This window comes from Saimiri boliviensis, chromosome 4 (assembly GCF_048565385.1).
Source record: "Saimiri boliviensis isolate mSaiBol1 chromosome 4, mSaiBol1.pri, whole genome shotgun sequence".
NCBI classification, from domain to species: domain Eukaryota; kingdom Metazoa; phylum Chordata; class Mammalia; order Primates; family Cebidae; genus Saimiri; species Saimiri boliviensis.
This window is the reverse complement of record NC_133452.1, coordinates 105,428,272-105,443,452: the sequence shown is the minus strand read 5'-3', so window position 1 is coordinate 105,443,452 and position 15,181 is coordinate 105,428,272. Positions and strand designations below refer to the sequence as shown.

Sequence of the window (15,181 nt, the reverse complement as noted above, 5' to 3'; positions counted from 1 at the left end):
TTATACAGACAAACAACTGAAAAAAAAAAAAAAAACAAAAAAAAACCACAACCCTCTTTTATTTCTTTTTTAGAGATAAGATCTTGCTCTGTCACCCAGGCTAGAGTACAGTGTTTGAACTCAAACTCCTCGGCTGAAGCAATCCTCCTGCCTCAGTCTCCCACGTAGCTGAGATTACAGCCACCAGCCACCACACCTGGCCCCTTAAAAGAAAATAACGCTTATGCTTGTGGCCAGCAACAAGCTCCATCTCCTAGTATTCATGCTATTTTGTGGTCCCCTCTCACATTGAATCTGGAATCCTTCAGCCAGTGAGACATTAGCAAAGGTCCAAGCCTCTGAGTGAAGGCTTGGTAAGCTCTAGTCTATTGGGGGGGTTTGTCTTCTTAGAAGGTTTACTCTTGTGGTGCTTCCCCTGGGAACCAAGCTGTCATATGGTGGGAAGCCCAAACTAGCCATATGGAGAGGTCACTTGGAGAAGGACCAAGGTCCAGCTGAGCTCCCAGCTGATAGCCGGCAACAACTTGCCAGCCCTGTGAAGGAGGCATCTTGGAAGTCAATCTTCCAGCCCTGGATAAGCCACCCCACCTGATGCCCATGAAGCAGAGATGAACTGTCCTCACTGAGCCCTGCCAAACTGCAGAATCATGAACAATTAAATGTTGTTTTAAGCCAAGTTTTGGATTGTTTTGTTTTACAGCAATAAATAAGAATTTACAGCAATAAATAAGAAGCATCCTTCTTATAAATGATACACCATAATCTTTTCTATTATATTGCATTCCATTCTATTTTTCGGAATGCTTAGTTGATTTCATGACCCACTAATGAGCCGTGATCTGCACTTTGAAAAGTACTATTCTAATCAGTGCAGGTGTGATTGAGATAATCTGTCTTCCAGCCTCTCCCTGTATCCTGTTGCTCTTAGAATCATGACATATAAGAAATGAAACTGTTGTCTACAGTCATGTCACCCTGAACACGCCTGATCTCCTCTGATCTCGGAAGCTAATCAGGGTCGGGCCTGGTTAGTATTTGGATGGGAGACTGCCTGGGAATACCAGGTGCTGTAGGCTTAAAAAAAAAAATGAAATGAGTCAAACTCTGTAGAATATTAGAAGAGATTTATTCTGAGCCAAATATGAGTGACTGTGGCCTGTAACATAGCCCTTAGGAGGTCCTGAGAACATGTAGTTGGGGTGCAGCTTGGTTTTATACATTTTACAAGAGGCATGAGACATTAATTAAATATATTTGAGAAATACATTGGTTTGGTTCAGAAAGGCAGGACAATTAGAAGTACGGGGGGAGGTTCCAGGTTATACGTAAATTTAATCATTTTCTGGTTTACAATTGGTTGAATTTGTCTAAAGACCTGGGATTAATAGAATGAAAATGTTCAGGTTAAGATAAAGGATTGTGGATACCAAGTTTCTTTTGAAGTCTTATAGTGGTTGCCCTTAGAGACATATGTGACAAATGTTTCCTATTCAGGCCATTAAAAGGTGCTAGACTCTTAGTTAATCTCTTAGGAGGATCGGAAGGGCCTGGAAGAAAAAGATCTAGCTGTGTTAATATAGGTCCTTTACAGATGCAAATTTTCCCCCACCAAGGACAGCCTTGCAGGGCCATTTCAAAATGGCAAAGAAACATGTTTTGGGGTAAAATATTTTGATTTTCTTCTTTGTCACATAATGTTATGCCAGAGTCAAATTGGAAAGTAAGTCACAATATATAGGGTTAAACAAAACCCATCTGATGAGAAGGTATTTATCCCTTCCCTGTTCTTGGCTATGAATCCTATAAGCACAATTTACAACCAAGCATGATCTACGGGTGACCAATCCTTCTGGATACTGATGTCAACCTCACTTCCCACCCAGACACCTGCTCCTTTGCCTCTCTATTTCTCCAGTCTGTGGGTTAAGATGGAACAAGCATCTTTCTATGTTACACAGGCTTTCTACAGTCCTACAAAATACATGGCTTCTTCCTCTCATACAGTGATTCCTGAATTGTGTTCCACAGGCCAGATGGATTGCATGCACCTGGGGACCTTGTTAAACGTTGAGTCCCAGCGCCCACTGTAAGATATGGCCTCAACACTCTCTGGAGAGTGGGGTCTGGGAATCTGCATTTTAACAAACTACCTAGGTAGTTCTGCTGCACACTGGCATTTAGGTTCAACTATTCTAGGGGCTTATAGTCTGGATCAGGGTATTGTAAACTTTTTTGCTTTTTTTAACCTCAGGTCACAGTACAAAAAATATTTACATTTTGTCTCCGTGCATATGCACATATATGTAAAAGAAACTCAAGTTTCGCCAGACTCGGTGGTTCATGACTGTAATCCCAGCACTTTGGGAGGCTGAGGTGGGTGGATCACCTGAAGTGGGTGGATCACCTGAGGTCGGGAGTTCAAGACCAGCCTGACCAACATGGAGAAACCTTGTCTCTACTAAAAATACAAAATTAGCCACGTGTGGTGGCGTATGCCTGTAATCCCAGCTACCCGAGAGGCTGAGGCAGGAGAATCGCTTGAACCCGGGAGGCGGAGGTTGCGGTGAACCAAGATCGTGCCATTGCACTCCAGCCTGGGCAACAAGAGTGAAACTCCGTCTCAAAATAAAATTAAAATTAAAAACAAAAAAAAACCCTGCAAGTTTCATCAAGCTCTATATTTGTGCTGCATTCTGACATTTTTTGTCTTTTTTTTTTCATATGCTGGTTGTGACTCATTAAACTGCTTTTATGACTCACCAATGGGTCTCACTACACAGTTAAAAACATAACTGACCTAAGAAAACACAGCCTAGATACTCATATGGTAGGCAGGGTGGATTCTAAGTGCTTTGCTGTAATGATGACTGTTTGGAGTTGCAAGCTCAGTTTGTCTTTTTTCAGGTGCCCTTTGATTTTAATGATAATGGGGCTTTCATTCCTGCAGCACAGACAGCTTTGTCAGGGTAGTGATCCTCAAGAGAAGCCTGGGAAGCAAGCATGGTTTTTCCTGCGGCTGGGTCTCCACAAGAGCCCAGTCTAGTTTCAGAGTGCAGCCGGGGTTGCAGATTTTGAGGCCTGGGGCTTCCTCCAGGGCTCAGTTTGCAGGAGCCAGTAGGCCTGAGAGCTTCTGGTTGTGGGAGGAAGGCACTAAAATGGGGCAGGACAGCAAGCAGGGCTGTGATGGCTAGCCTCCGCTTTCTCCCCAGGGAGTTTGTTCCTGGGTCCTGAGGGAGCAGTAGCTGGACTTCAACATCTAGAGTAGGCTCCACGAAGGACCCTGTGAGTCTCCCTGCAAGGGCGGAGCTGCTTCAGGATCTACCTGCTCCTGAGCACCTGCGAGTTACCTCTGGAGACTTCCAGAAACAAACGAGAGGAGACCACTCAGGCAGAATGTCGGGCACCTGCATCTTTATTATCCAATAATGTATGGAACCTCCTCTTGAACTGATATTTTCCCCCTATGTCACTTCTTAGGAGTTCCCTAGATTCACTGCCTTCTGAGTAAATAGTATTTGCTTGTTCATAACCTGCCTCTCTCTGAGGCCAGGTGGACAGCCTTCGTGGGCTGATCCAGGGTTGGGGCCCGGTCCTTGCTTTCTGTCCCATCCTCTCTGGGCCTTCACATGCTCCTCAGTCTCGATTCTTCCAGCCTGAAGAGGCCGCATCTTCTCTGTCTGTCCTCAGATTTCAGCTTCTCTGTCCCCTCCATCATTTTGACATTTGAGACAGCCACGGAAATCAAAACATATTCAAAAATGTGCCATTTATGGTGTCCAAGAAAGCCAACCTGATCCCCAAATGATTGATTTAGTGCTTGCAGCTGGGCATGGATGCAGACAGACAGCTAATGAGGTAATTTTTCTAAATGCAAAGTGTAAACAGCATAACAGCTCTCTCCTTCCTTGTGAGTCGCTCTGGGTTTCTGTCTGTCTCCCTCAGTTTTCTGAACAGATTCACATTCACTATACCAGTTTGCATTTCTATACTGTTACGGGTAGACTCATGGTCCCTTTCCCACCAAATGACACCTTAGGGTCTTAACCCCCATTACTTGAGAATGTAACATTATTTGGAGATAGGACTCTTACGAAGGCAATCAAGTTAAAATGAAGTCATTAGAGTAGGTCCTAATCCAGTGTGACTGGTGTCCTTTGAAAAGGGGACATTTTGGACACAGACGAACACCCATACAAGGAAGATGACGTGAAGTGTCACTGGGAAAAGATGGTTATGTGTAAGGCTGGGACACGCGAGGCCTGGAACAGATTTTCCCTCCCAGCCCTAAGGAGGAACCAACCCTTCCCACACCTGGATCTCAGACTTCTGGCCTCCAGATGGTGAGACCACACACTTCTGTTGCTTAAGTCACCCAGTCTGTGGTACTTTGTTCGGCTGCCCTAGCAACTAGATATATACATATTTAAAAATCTGTGCTTCTGCATTCTCTCTGTGGGAAATTCTCCTTCCTGAGGGGGAGAAGGGCAAATTGGGTGAAAACTGAGGGAGACTTACCATGAAGCAGATGAGGTTTAGGCTTTAGGGCCCTCAGCTGCACTGGCCCTTCCAAAGCCCTGGGGATGTTTCCATGCACTGTTTCTGTAAAATTTGCAAACTATGGTAAAACCAGTCGCGACTGCTGCCTCTCTTCATGGCAGTTTTCCCTCCAGACTTTTCTATTGCATGGTGGCCTTCAGGTTGGCACGCAATGTTCTTTGAGTTGGAAATGTAGGTAACTGGGGTTCAGGAGGTTATAGGTATGGTTCACAGTCATTTCCACACATCTTTCTACCCATCTGGTTCGGCTCCCCATCCCCACCTAAATCTCACCGAGAATTATCATCCCCATGTGTTGAGGGAGGGAAGTGATCGGATTAATGGGGGGCAGGGCTGTTATTGTGATGGTGAGTGAATTCTCACAAGATCTGAGGGTTTTATAAATGGCAGCTTTGTCTGGGCTCTCACCCTCTCTTTCCTGCTGCCTTTTGAAGAAGGTGCTTGCTTCTCCTTTGCCTTCCATAATTGTATGTGAGAGACGGGAAAGTTCTTCAAAGTTTATATCTTAGACTACATTATAAGGAGTTACATCTCTTGCTCTATGGCCATTTATATCCACTATTAGCATAAACATGTACTCATGTATATATATATTCTCTAAATCAGCTGCCTTTTAAATCAGCCACCTTGACTGGCTCCAGCATGTCTCAACAGAACTGGACAAGCTCCAAACCCTGGTGCATGCCATTCCTTGTTTGGAAACCCTCCTGACCTTCTGACTAACTTCCTCTCCTTCGTTGTCTTCTTCCTCCTCTTCTTTCCCCTCATCCAGGAAATTGCGAAGGTTTTAGCTAATCGGGTCAAGCATAGAATGTGAGGTCCTGTTCTGGCCAATGGAAACTGGACACAGCAGTAGGGCGATTACGTCAGGTTATGAAAGTTACAAATGTCCCTGTCTCCGTTGCTCAGGTGTGCTCTCGTGGCCAGACCGCCTGCGAGTTTCACCCTTCCTGCAGGAAGCAAACTAGCCTTGCTGAGTGATCCATTGTCTTGGTGTGGGTTTTTCCTGGATATTATAAACCCATTTCCAACGAATTTGGGGACTTGTCTGGGATTCCGTTTTCCCTCTGGGGCAGTCCTTGGTCCTCTCTTGTAGGGAGGCACCCCACCACTCTATTGCATTGGCCCCGGGGAGAGAGCCAGGACTTACTTGGTGTGAGGAATAAACCTAGATTCTCAGCAGTGGAAAGGGATCCCAAACCGCGGCAGCCGGGGGCCTTGACCAGGCAACCTCGTGCACGAGCCAAGGCAGGAAACGTTGCAAAGAGGCGACAAAGTACTTCCTTGGTGGTCACTTTTCTGGAGGGTGGAGTGTGTGTGAATGCGGTGCTGTTTGTGTGGATGGTGACAAGTCCTGCTGGGGAGCAGCCAAGGAGGACGGCAGGAAGGAGAAGAACGTAAGGGATCCTCAGAAGAGGGAGGGAGGAAACAGGTCAACCTCCCAGGGCAGCGAAGGCAAGAAATTCCTAACTTGAGGAGTTGAGTCTTTTGTAAGCTTTAAGTTTTAACAGCGGAATAGGCAAGAGATTCCCAGCTTGAGGGATCGGGTCTTTCATAACAAATGATAAAGTATTGCTGTTTTATTTGAACTAAAGAACCGATCCTCAAGCCCGCAGTTGCCTGGCCAAAATTTGGGTTGGATGAGGATTAGGTCTGTCAACTCCTAATAATGTATGTCAACAGCAAAAGCCCTGTCTCACAAGAAGAAATAGACTATGCTCTCCGTTGGTGGCGGGGCCAGTTCTCTGCCCATTAGGAGAAGGAAGAAAACAGTAAAATAAAGTCAGGAGCAGTCTCACCTAAAAAGGGTGGAGCTTTTACCCATGAGCAAATCCACATGTAAATGGGATCCTTTCCAGGCTTCCCCAGACTTTTTACACAGGGGGCCAGTTCACTGTCCCTCAGACCATTGGAGGGCCGCCACATACTGTGCTCCTGTCACTGACCACCAATGAAAGAGGTGCCCCTTCCTCAAGTGCGGCGGGGGCTGGATAAATGGCCTCAGGGGGCCGCGGGCCGTAGTTTGGGGATGCCTGCTTTAGACCATCTTCCCTGGTTTCCAGCTCCAGCTCGTCCTCCCGCTGGCACCACCACCTGCTTCCCAGCAGCGGTTGCCACCCTAAACCCCACCCAGAACCCAACCCAGAATTTCATACTCCCCCATGTAACTCAGGCTCTTGGGAGCTAAGGTCTCAGAGGTCTAATCATTGCCAGCCTGAGTGTACTTCCTTAAAGAGAGGTCTCCGCCCAGAGATAAAGCAATGCAAAAGAGATATTCAACGTTTTCCTTTCCCCTCTTCTTCCAAAGAAACAGCTTCAGCATCAAAGCTTTTTTCTTTTCTTCTCTAAAGGAGATGCCTCAAGGAGGAGGCCGGGTTTTGTGAAGCCTCAAGGAGGAGGCATGGTTGGTTTTGTCAATGCTCCCTTAATTGCTTCTAAGGTTCGGAGCTAAAGAGAGAACTTAAGCCAATATTTGATGACCCTGATGGGGTAGCAGAACAGATTGATCAGTTTTTAAGCCCCCAGTTATATATTTAGACTGAGTTAATGTCCATTCTAAGTATTCTCTTTTCAGGGGAACAAATGGTAGATGTGGAGAGCCAGTGAGAGAGAGAGAGAGAGAAAGAGAGAGAGACAGAGAGAGACAAGGAGGCATAGAGAGGAGAGACATAGGAGAGAGATTAGGAAGAAGAGAGAGAAATATTTAAAACGTTATATATACAAGAACACACCTTTAGTAAGGAAAGTCATGAAGTTAAGATTGTCTGACAGTTGTGAAAAATGTTATAAAAAGGAACTTATGCAAGAAATATATAATTTCTGTTTTGAAAGTTTAAACAAGTTCTGAAATATTAATCGTAAAGGGAATTCTGTGTGTAAACATATTAGCTAAAGTTAAAGAGGTATCCAGTTTTCTGTGAACTGGACATTAAAAGCACAACAGGTTTTTCTTAAAGCACGAACCTGCTCTTTCACAAACATTATAGAAGGTCTCTTAGCACAGGCACCACCCCTAGAATTTCCAGCACACCAGCAGCAGCCTGCAGACCACCCTACCTCATGCTACTAACCAACAAGACTGCCATTTGTGCAGCAGAAAAGGGATGGAGACATCACACCCAAGTCAAGAAAGCGCCATCACTGTTAAAATCATGGGCAATTGTTTTGGGATCAGACCCTACCAAGTTAAAGCTAAGAAAAGCTTAGTTAGTCTATCTGTCTTTTCTTTTTTCTTTTTTCCCTTTTGTTACCCCCCATCTTTGTAACTCCCCATCTTGTTATTAATGGGATTAGATCTGGCTCACCTCAAGGTGTCGCTTTGATGTCTGTTTATGCCTTCTGGAGATCTGCATAACCAAGGACAGCTTGCTGCTTCGGAAGGATGTCTCTGTCCCTCTTAGACTTTGGCCTCAGATTATGAAGACATAATGAGTTCCTCTAAGGATACTAGTAATCTAAGGAATAGGAGCTGTATTAATTGGTAGGAATCAGACTCTTGTCCCTCTAAAACAGAGTCTCTATGTTCTGCTCAGTCTAATGTCATATGGAACACTAAAGGGGGAAGACAGACTGCTTCCGCAGGTGTTTGTCAGTCCTTAAAACTATATAACCACTTCACCAAAGGAACTGCTCCTTCTAGCTATCAATATAACTGATGTAATCCTATACAGCTTACTATTATTGCAATGTCTGAAAACTCTTCCCTTTCATTAAGTGGTATTTGTGAAATAGGAGCCGACATTTTAGAAAAGGATTCTAAAGAGATTTTAAAAATGCACTTTATTGCTCCTTCAACCTCTCTATCAGTCACTCCTAGACAGAATGACAGAACCAAAGTCTCTGTAGTGGAGGTCAAAGACCTAAGGCAAACCACAGCAATTGAGACAAGGGTTGTCGTCTGTCTTCCTCACTAAAACATAAGCTCCACGGCAGCCGGAACTTCGTTTTGCTCCCACTGACCGCTCTAGCACGTAGAACAGTGCCTGGCACACGAAGGACACTTGATAGATATTTACTAAATGGAGAAAGCAAGTGGGGGAAAGAGGCGGAAAGTGGATAGTTGCAAATTAGAATCATGGACTTGACCTCAGAACATCATGTAATTCAATATTCCTCAGTGAATTTGCTTCTGACATTTTGGGTGGGATAATTTGTTCATCATAGGGTACTGTTCTATGTGTTGTAGGTCATTTAGGATCCATGACCTCACCCACTAAATACCAGTAGACCCACAAGTTGTAGTGACCATTGTAGTGAGCCCCCCCCACTACCACTTAGATGGGGATCAGCTCCCAGTTGAGAACCACTAATCTTAGGTTTTCTCATTACATAGATAGGGGAAGTAAGGTACAGAAATGTAAAACTATTTGCCCAAGGAGACATAGCAAGTTAACGGGAGACCTGAGCCAGAGTTTAGGATTCTGAAACTGCAGCTCATGGTGTGTTTGGGTTTGTTTTGTTTCACTATAGTTTCAACATCTTGGTCTTAAAGAAAGTCCTCTTAAAGAACCCCTAGGATGAGGTCGGAGGAGAGCTATGGTTTCCAGATAGGACACACTGCCAGAGGGTCTCAGTTATTCTCCTGCTCCACCATGGGACTGACATCAGAGTGTCCAGGGGCTGTAGAATCTAGATTATGCCAAGAGAGCAGACAGTCCCTGCCTCTCCTCCTCCATGCTGGCCCCTGGAGAGGTGAGCTTCTCTGGGGACCATGACAAAGCACCCTGACTGAAAGTCATCCCTCAAACCTTTTCAGTCTATTAAGCAAGGGAAATAGATTTGAAATTGAGTGCATGTTAGTACAGCTTTGGAAAAATCACTTTTATTAATCAACGTTGATTTTATTTTTCAAAGTTACTTAATGGTGTCATAAGTTCTCCTACTAAGTAAATGCCTTGGAGTAAGTAGGTTGGTCTCCAGGCAGGAGCCTTGGGCTGATGTCATCTTTCTCACGTGGGGCTTAGGAGACTCTCTCTTGGGGCTGCACAATTGGACTTTCCTTTAGCTGGGACCCATTTGGTACCTGGAGTGTTTCCATCCTACATGAGTACCAGAGGAGGGCAGATGTCGCTGAGCCTCTGGGCCCCATGAGGGTCTACCCAGTAGAATAGAGAAGCCAGGCCAGGAAACTCTAGCCAAACCCTTCCTCCTCTTCCTCCTCTTCTTTGTGATGGGGCACTGGAACGCCATGGTAAGTTCACAGTGATTTGGTTGAGAGGATGTCTGGGATAAGTAAAGGGATATGGTAACTTTTGAAGACCTTATTTCCTTATATGTCACGAGACAATGATACTGCAGAGATGGTTCTTCTGTCCAAAATAGGAATGCTCAGTGAGGGACTATACATTTCACATAAAGGGACCCCAGCCTGTGGCTCTGTGCCTGGAACATAGAAGCACAATATAAATTCTGTTTAACTCATGGGCATAGAGAGCAGGATGGCTACCAGAGGCTGGGAAGGGTAGTGGTGAGCTGTGGGGAAGGTGCGGATGGTTGATGGGTACAAAAAATGTAGTTGGAATGAATGAGACCTATTTGATAGCACAACAAGGTGACTATAGCCAATAATAAATGTACATTTTAAAATAGAGAGTAAACGGATTGTTTGCAACTCAATGGAGAAATACTTGAGGGGATGGATACTCTATTCTCTATGATGTGCTTATTTCACATAGCATGCCTGTATGAAAACACCTCATGTACACCATAAGTGTGTGTATATATATCTACTATATTCCCACAAAAATCAGAAATAAAAACCAATAACACACACTGTTTGAGTTAAAACAGTTGAATCACGGAGCACTGGCTCCTGTCTGTGGGCCTGTAGGTGATTCAGGATATGGGAAGAGGGAAGAGTTAGCTGCGTGGAGGTTGCAGATAAGGTCCCCCTTAGCATTCACCTCCAGCTCATCAGTCCAACCAGAACTCTCAGCAGCCTCAGGGAAGCTTAGGGCTGCAGGTGAGAGGCAGAGTGACTTCTCATCTCAAAAATATCAGCGTAGGATACCCTAATTGTAGAGGTCATGCATTTATTCAACAGCTATATTCACTAAATACTGTGTGTAAGGTTAATGTGAACCTGGGTCCTCCTGGACAATGGGGACCTGAGTAGTCTTAGAGGGGCAAGGAGGCTTGAGAATGTCAACAGGAAGGCGAATCCTGCATGGGAAGGATAAGTGGGCATTGGGCATTGAGAGCTTAAGATAAAATTACCTCCTTTCCCTGGATTCAGAGTTCCCTCACTTGAAAAACAAGGAGGTTGAATGAGGTAGCCTGTAAGCTCTGACATTTAAGGGTCTGTGATTCTTGTATTGCTGAAGGTAGTCCTGGCCTCAAAGCTGCCTTGCTGTGGCTACTCCAGGGGGGAGGGGTAAGCACCTGCTTCCCTGAGAAAGGGGCACCCCATGGGCAGCTCTAGGGCCCAAGGGTGGAGTTGCCAATCCACCCCTCCCCAAGGGAACATTCCCATTGGTGAGTCAGCAAACATTTACCCTCCACCTTCTATGATCCTACAAGCACTGTTCAGGCTCTATGAGGGACGTGAAGATATGACACCAGGTCCCTGCCCTCAAGGAACTGCTTAAGTTGAAGACACAACCCTGCACACCTGAAAGAACAGCAAGGAATTCCAGTGGGGCAGATGGCCCTGTGCAGGAGAAGCTTTGGGCTTGCGTGAGTGATTTATCCCAGAAACACTGTAAATCCCCATGTTTTTGAATGCTAAAATGTTTGTGCAATGCTAAAATGTTTCCTGGCTTTTCCCTGAAATGCGTTTCTGTCTAGAACTATGTTTCCAAATCACAGTTGCACAGCACAGTCACCACTCACATATTTACACATCGGGTAAAGGAACACTGAACACTTTCCATGCGCTAGGCACTGAGGAGCCAACGTGAACCAAACAGAGCGGGAGCCTACAGTCAAATCGGGGAGGTGGCCAGCATTGCCAATACGTCAAGGGGACCGCCTTCACACCATCACCAAAGTCTTCTGTTTCCCTTGGGAAAAAAGGTGGTCATTTTCAGGAGGAAATGACATTTTCTTAAATTACTTCCTGACAACCACTGCATACGTGACAGACGAGTGGAGTAAAACAGAAGCAAGTTTAAATTTGGAGGCTGAATGCTCTGTAGGTTCTCTCTCTAGCTAAGTCACTTTACGCATCAGACTCGCAGAAAGACACTAAAATCTGCCTCAGCGAAACTGCAAATTACTATATATAGCGGGCTGTGGGGGAGGGGGATCCGACTCAAGCTCTAACTCTTCTACCCACTCATGCTGAGACTCACCGTATCACGGGGGATTATCCGAACAGGGAGGCCTAGCCAGGAAGGCTTCTTCATTTGTTCATTCAATCGTCAAGCATGTGGGTCTTGCCCTGAAGGACACACTGATCAGTCATGGTGCAATGAGTGTTTTGTCTTTGGGAAAGTTCAGTATTGTCACCTCTTCTGGCTTCAAGCAATGGGAATGGATTTGCTAAGGGGAGGGACGTCTTGGAGGCAGGGAGAATGTGAAAGTAGAAATCTGGGAAGTCAAGAACTAGCAAGTCTTGCAGGGAGAGCAAGTTGAGGGACTCGACTAATGCAGATATAGGCCATCTTGGAATGTAAGGAGCTGAGACGGTGGGAAACAGGGAGCAGTGAATGGTTGGTGGAAGACCTTCTGTTTGAATGTGGATTTTATTCTGTGGGTCGTAGGGAGCCATTGAATGTTCCTGAACTGTATGGAGCAAAAAGAACCAAGAGGTGTTTGAGAGCATTTAATTCCTCAACCACAGGGTGTGGAAGCAGATGAGTAGATTTTCAGCTTTTGTGGTAATTCTGGGGATTGCTATTGGAGTGTAGGAACAGGACTGAAGTGGGGAACCTGGGAGAGTCTGCAACTCAGGGTAAAGGGAGTGGAGGAGGTGACTGGAGGAAGGAGAGGGTTAAACTCGGGAGCACCGCAGGCACTGGTCTGTAGGTTTAGAGCAGATGGCAGTTAAGCCAGGGCCACCCTGTCCTGACTCAGCATCACCCAGTCGCCTCCCTCACTAGAACATCCAACCCAGGTAGCAGGTCTGTGATTGTGTGTTTGCGCATGAATTAATTTATCCTCATCAAAATATGGAATCCAAGTGCTCAGCTACCCCCACCCCTCAAAGTCTGGAGAACAGGAGTGAACTACAGGCCAGATTTCCGAAACTTCTGCAGTGTTGCTGGAAGCAAGATGTCAGGATCATTTGTTGCGGTGAATCATGGTTGTGTCTTCAGCAGCTGCCTTGTGCTGGAAGGCTGGAAATCAGAGTTATATATTTGAGACTGCTTTATAACAACCTGCAAGAAGCTCCTTCTTTGTTTTACGCTTCCCTGAAGAAGCGCCTCTGAACCATGACAGCTTCCCAAACAGCAGCCTCAGCTGCAAATCAAGACTGCCGTGCACCTGCAGGGCGCAGGTGGCCAGAGGCGGCTCTGGTCGAGCATCAGTCTTTCTCTACCACACCTTGGGGTCTCCAAGTCAGCAGCAGCCATCTGTCATTGTGCCAGCTTTGGATACAAAGGCAAAACATAGCCATCTCAGTGAAGGAGGTCCAGGCTCATGTCCTCTGCTACTGGCCTCCTCCCCTCACTTCTTGACAACTAGACTCACTTGGCATTTAGCCTATGCCATCCTGTTTCTTCTCCTATGGTTTCTTTTCACTTGTTTTAGGTTTAAGATTATTCTTAGCCTCTCTTATAAATTCATCCTTTGACGGGAAGGACTGTATCTCATACTTAGGGTGACATGTAACCTTTTATTTAAGCCAAGACACTTCCAAGTGTGGTACCAAGGCTGCTGACGCCTGCTTGTATTTTCTTACCCTCACTGCTCTTATACCTTCTGACATTGCTCACTGCCAGCCTGGCACCCTGCTTCCCACGGTCTTAGCTCCTTACATCCCAAGGTGGCCTATCTCTGCATTAGCCGAGTCCCTCAATTTGTTTTCCCTGCAAGACTTGCTAGTTCTTGTTCACTGGAGCAGGCTGGAAAATCCAGAGTTAACACCTCGGGGAGCAGCCCCGCAGCCAGTGAGGCACAGGAGTTGGTGGACGCACACTCGCCACCGCCATGGGAATGATGACGTGGGTGCTTGACAGTATCCTGGAAGTCCCTGTGAGACTGAGCCCCAGCTGCCCACAGTGGCAGCTGGGATTGGCTCCTCCTTTCCTTCCGGCCTTTCCTTAACCCCCAACCTTTACTTCCCCAATAAACAACTTACTTTCAAATCTTTGTCTCAGAGATGGTCCTGGGCTAATAGGGAGGTGTGGTGACCCTATATAAAGGTCTCTTGGTCTGACATTGCTTCACGGGGTGCCAGCCAAGGACACTGGCCCACATTTTGCCAAATGAATGGGTGAATGGACAAGAATGCTCTATTGTGCCACAGCTTGGTCATGAGAGCCAGTTTCTCAAGGCACGGAAAGGAATTAAGCATTTCCCTTGTCCTTCTTGCTCCCACTTTCCCAGATAGCCACTTCATGGCTTCTCTCCTCTCCTCCAGCCTCTGACATCTCCATCCCTATCCTTTCAGTTCATGACCTCACCTCCTATTTCACTGTGACAGATACCATCGAGGGGAGAGCGCTTCCGCGTGCTCCCTGCATATGCACCCACCCACCTGCGTCTGTGCTCCGGCACTGTCTGCAAGGCCCCCTGTGCGTACTCGAAGGTTGCTCACCATCCTTGGATCCCTGGCCCTGCTGCTCCTCATTTCCCTCTCCTCCTCCAGGGCTTTGCTCATTTGTTGCCTGCTGGAGAGGCCCTCCTCAGTTAAGTTGCACGCCCTCCTCCTCCTCATCTCCTGCCTAATTTTTCTGCCTAGCACTCCTAACCACCTGGCATCCTAACCACCTAGCACTCCTAACCACCTGACATCCAATTTTTCTCTGTAGCACTCCTAACCACTCATCTTATACACTGGGCTTATCTTCATTGTCTGTCTCTCCTAAGATGTAAGCTCTGTGTGGGCAGGAGTCCTTGTTTTATTTATTATGTTTTATTTATTACGTTAAAAACAAAACTCGGCCAGGCGCGGTGGCTCATGCCTGTAATCCCAGCACTTTGGGAGGCTGAGGCAGGTGGATCACGAGGTCAGGAATTCCAGAGCAGCCTTGCCAAGATCGTGAAATCTCATCTCTACTAAAAATACAAAAATTAGCTGGGCATGGTGGGTGAGCGCCTGTATTTATACTACTCGGGAGGCTGAGGCAGGGAATTGCTTGAACCTGGGAGGCAGAGTTTGCAGTGAGCTGAGATGGCGCCACTGCACTCCAACTTGGGCAACAGAGCAAGACTCTGTCTCAGGAGGAAAAAAAAAAAAGGAAACAAAACCAAAGTTCATGAGAAGAAGAAAGGTAGGCAGTCTGGCAGCTGTTTAAAGTGAGAGAATTAAAAAAATTCAGAATGTAAAATCAGAAATGGGCCATAGAGATTAATCAAATCCAACACTCATTTTATAGATGAGAAAATGGATAAGCAGAGGCTCTCTGGCAGCTGGGTGAAGAGCTGGGTCTGGAACCCCTCAGTCTCAGATGCCCATTTTGGGGTTACTTCCATAGCTCATCATGACAGGCCTGGAGTCCTAAATCTCTAGTTCTGC

The 15,181-nt window shown here is 46.1% G+C and overlaps 1 pseudogene; it reads left to right on the top strand.

Moving 5' to 3' along the window:
- Window positions 1-957: 957 nt before the first annotated feature.
- LOC120363537 (5S ribosomal RNA) lies at window positions 958-1,076 on the top strand (annotated as a pseudogene).
- The last annotated feature ends 14,105 nt before the right edge of the window (window positions 1,077-15,181 follow it).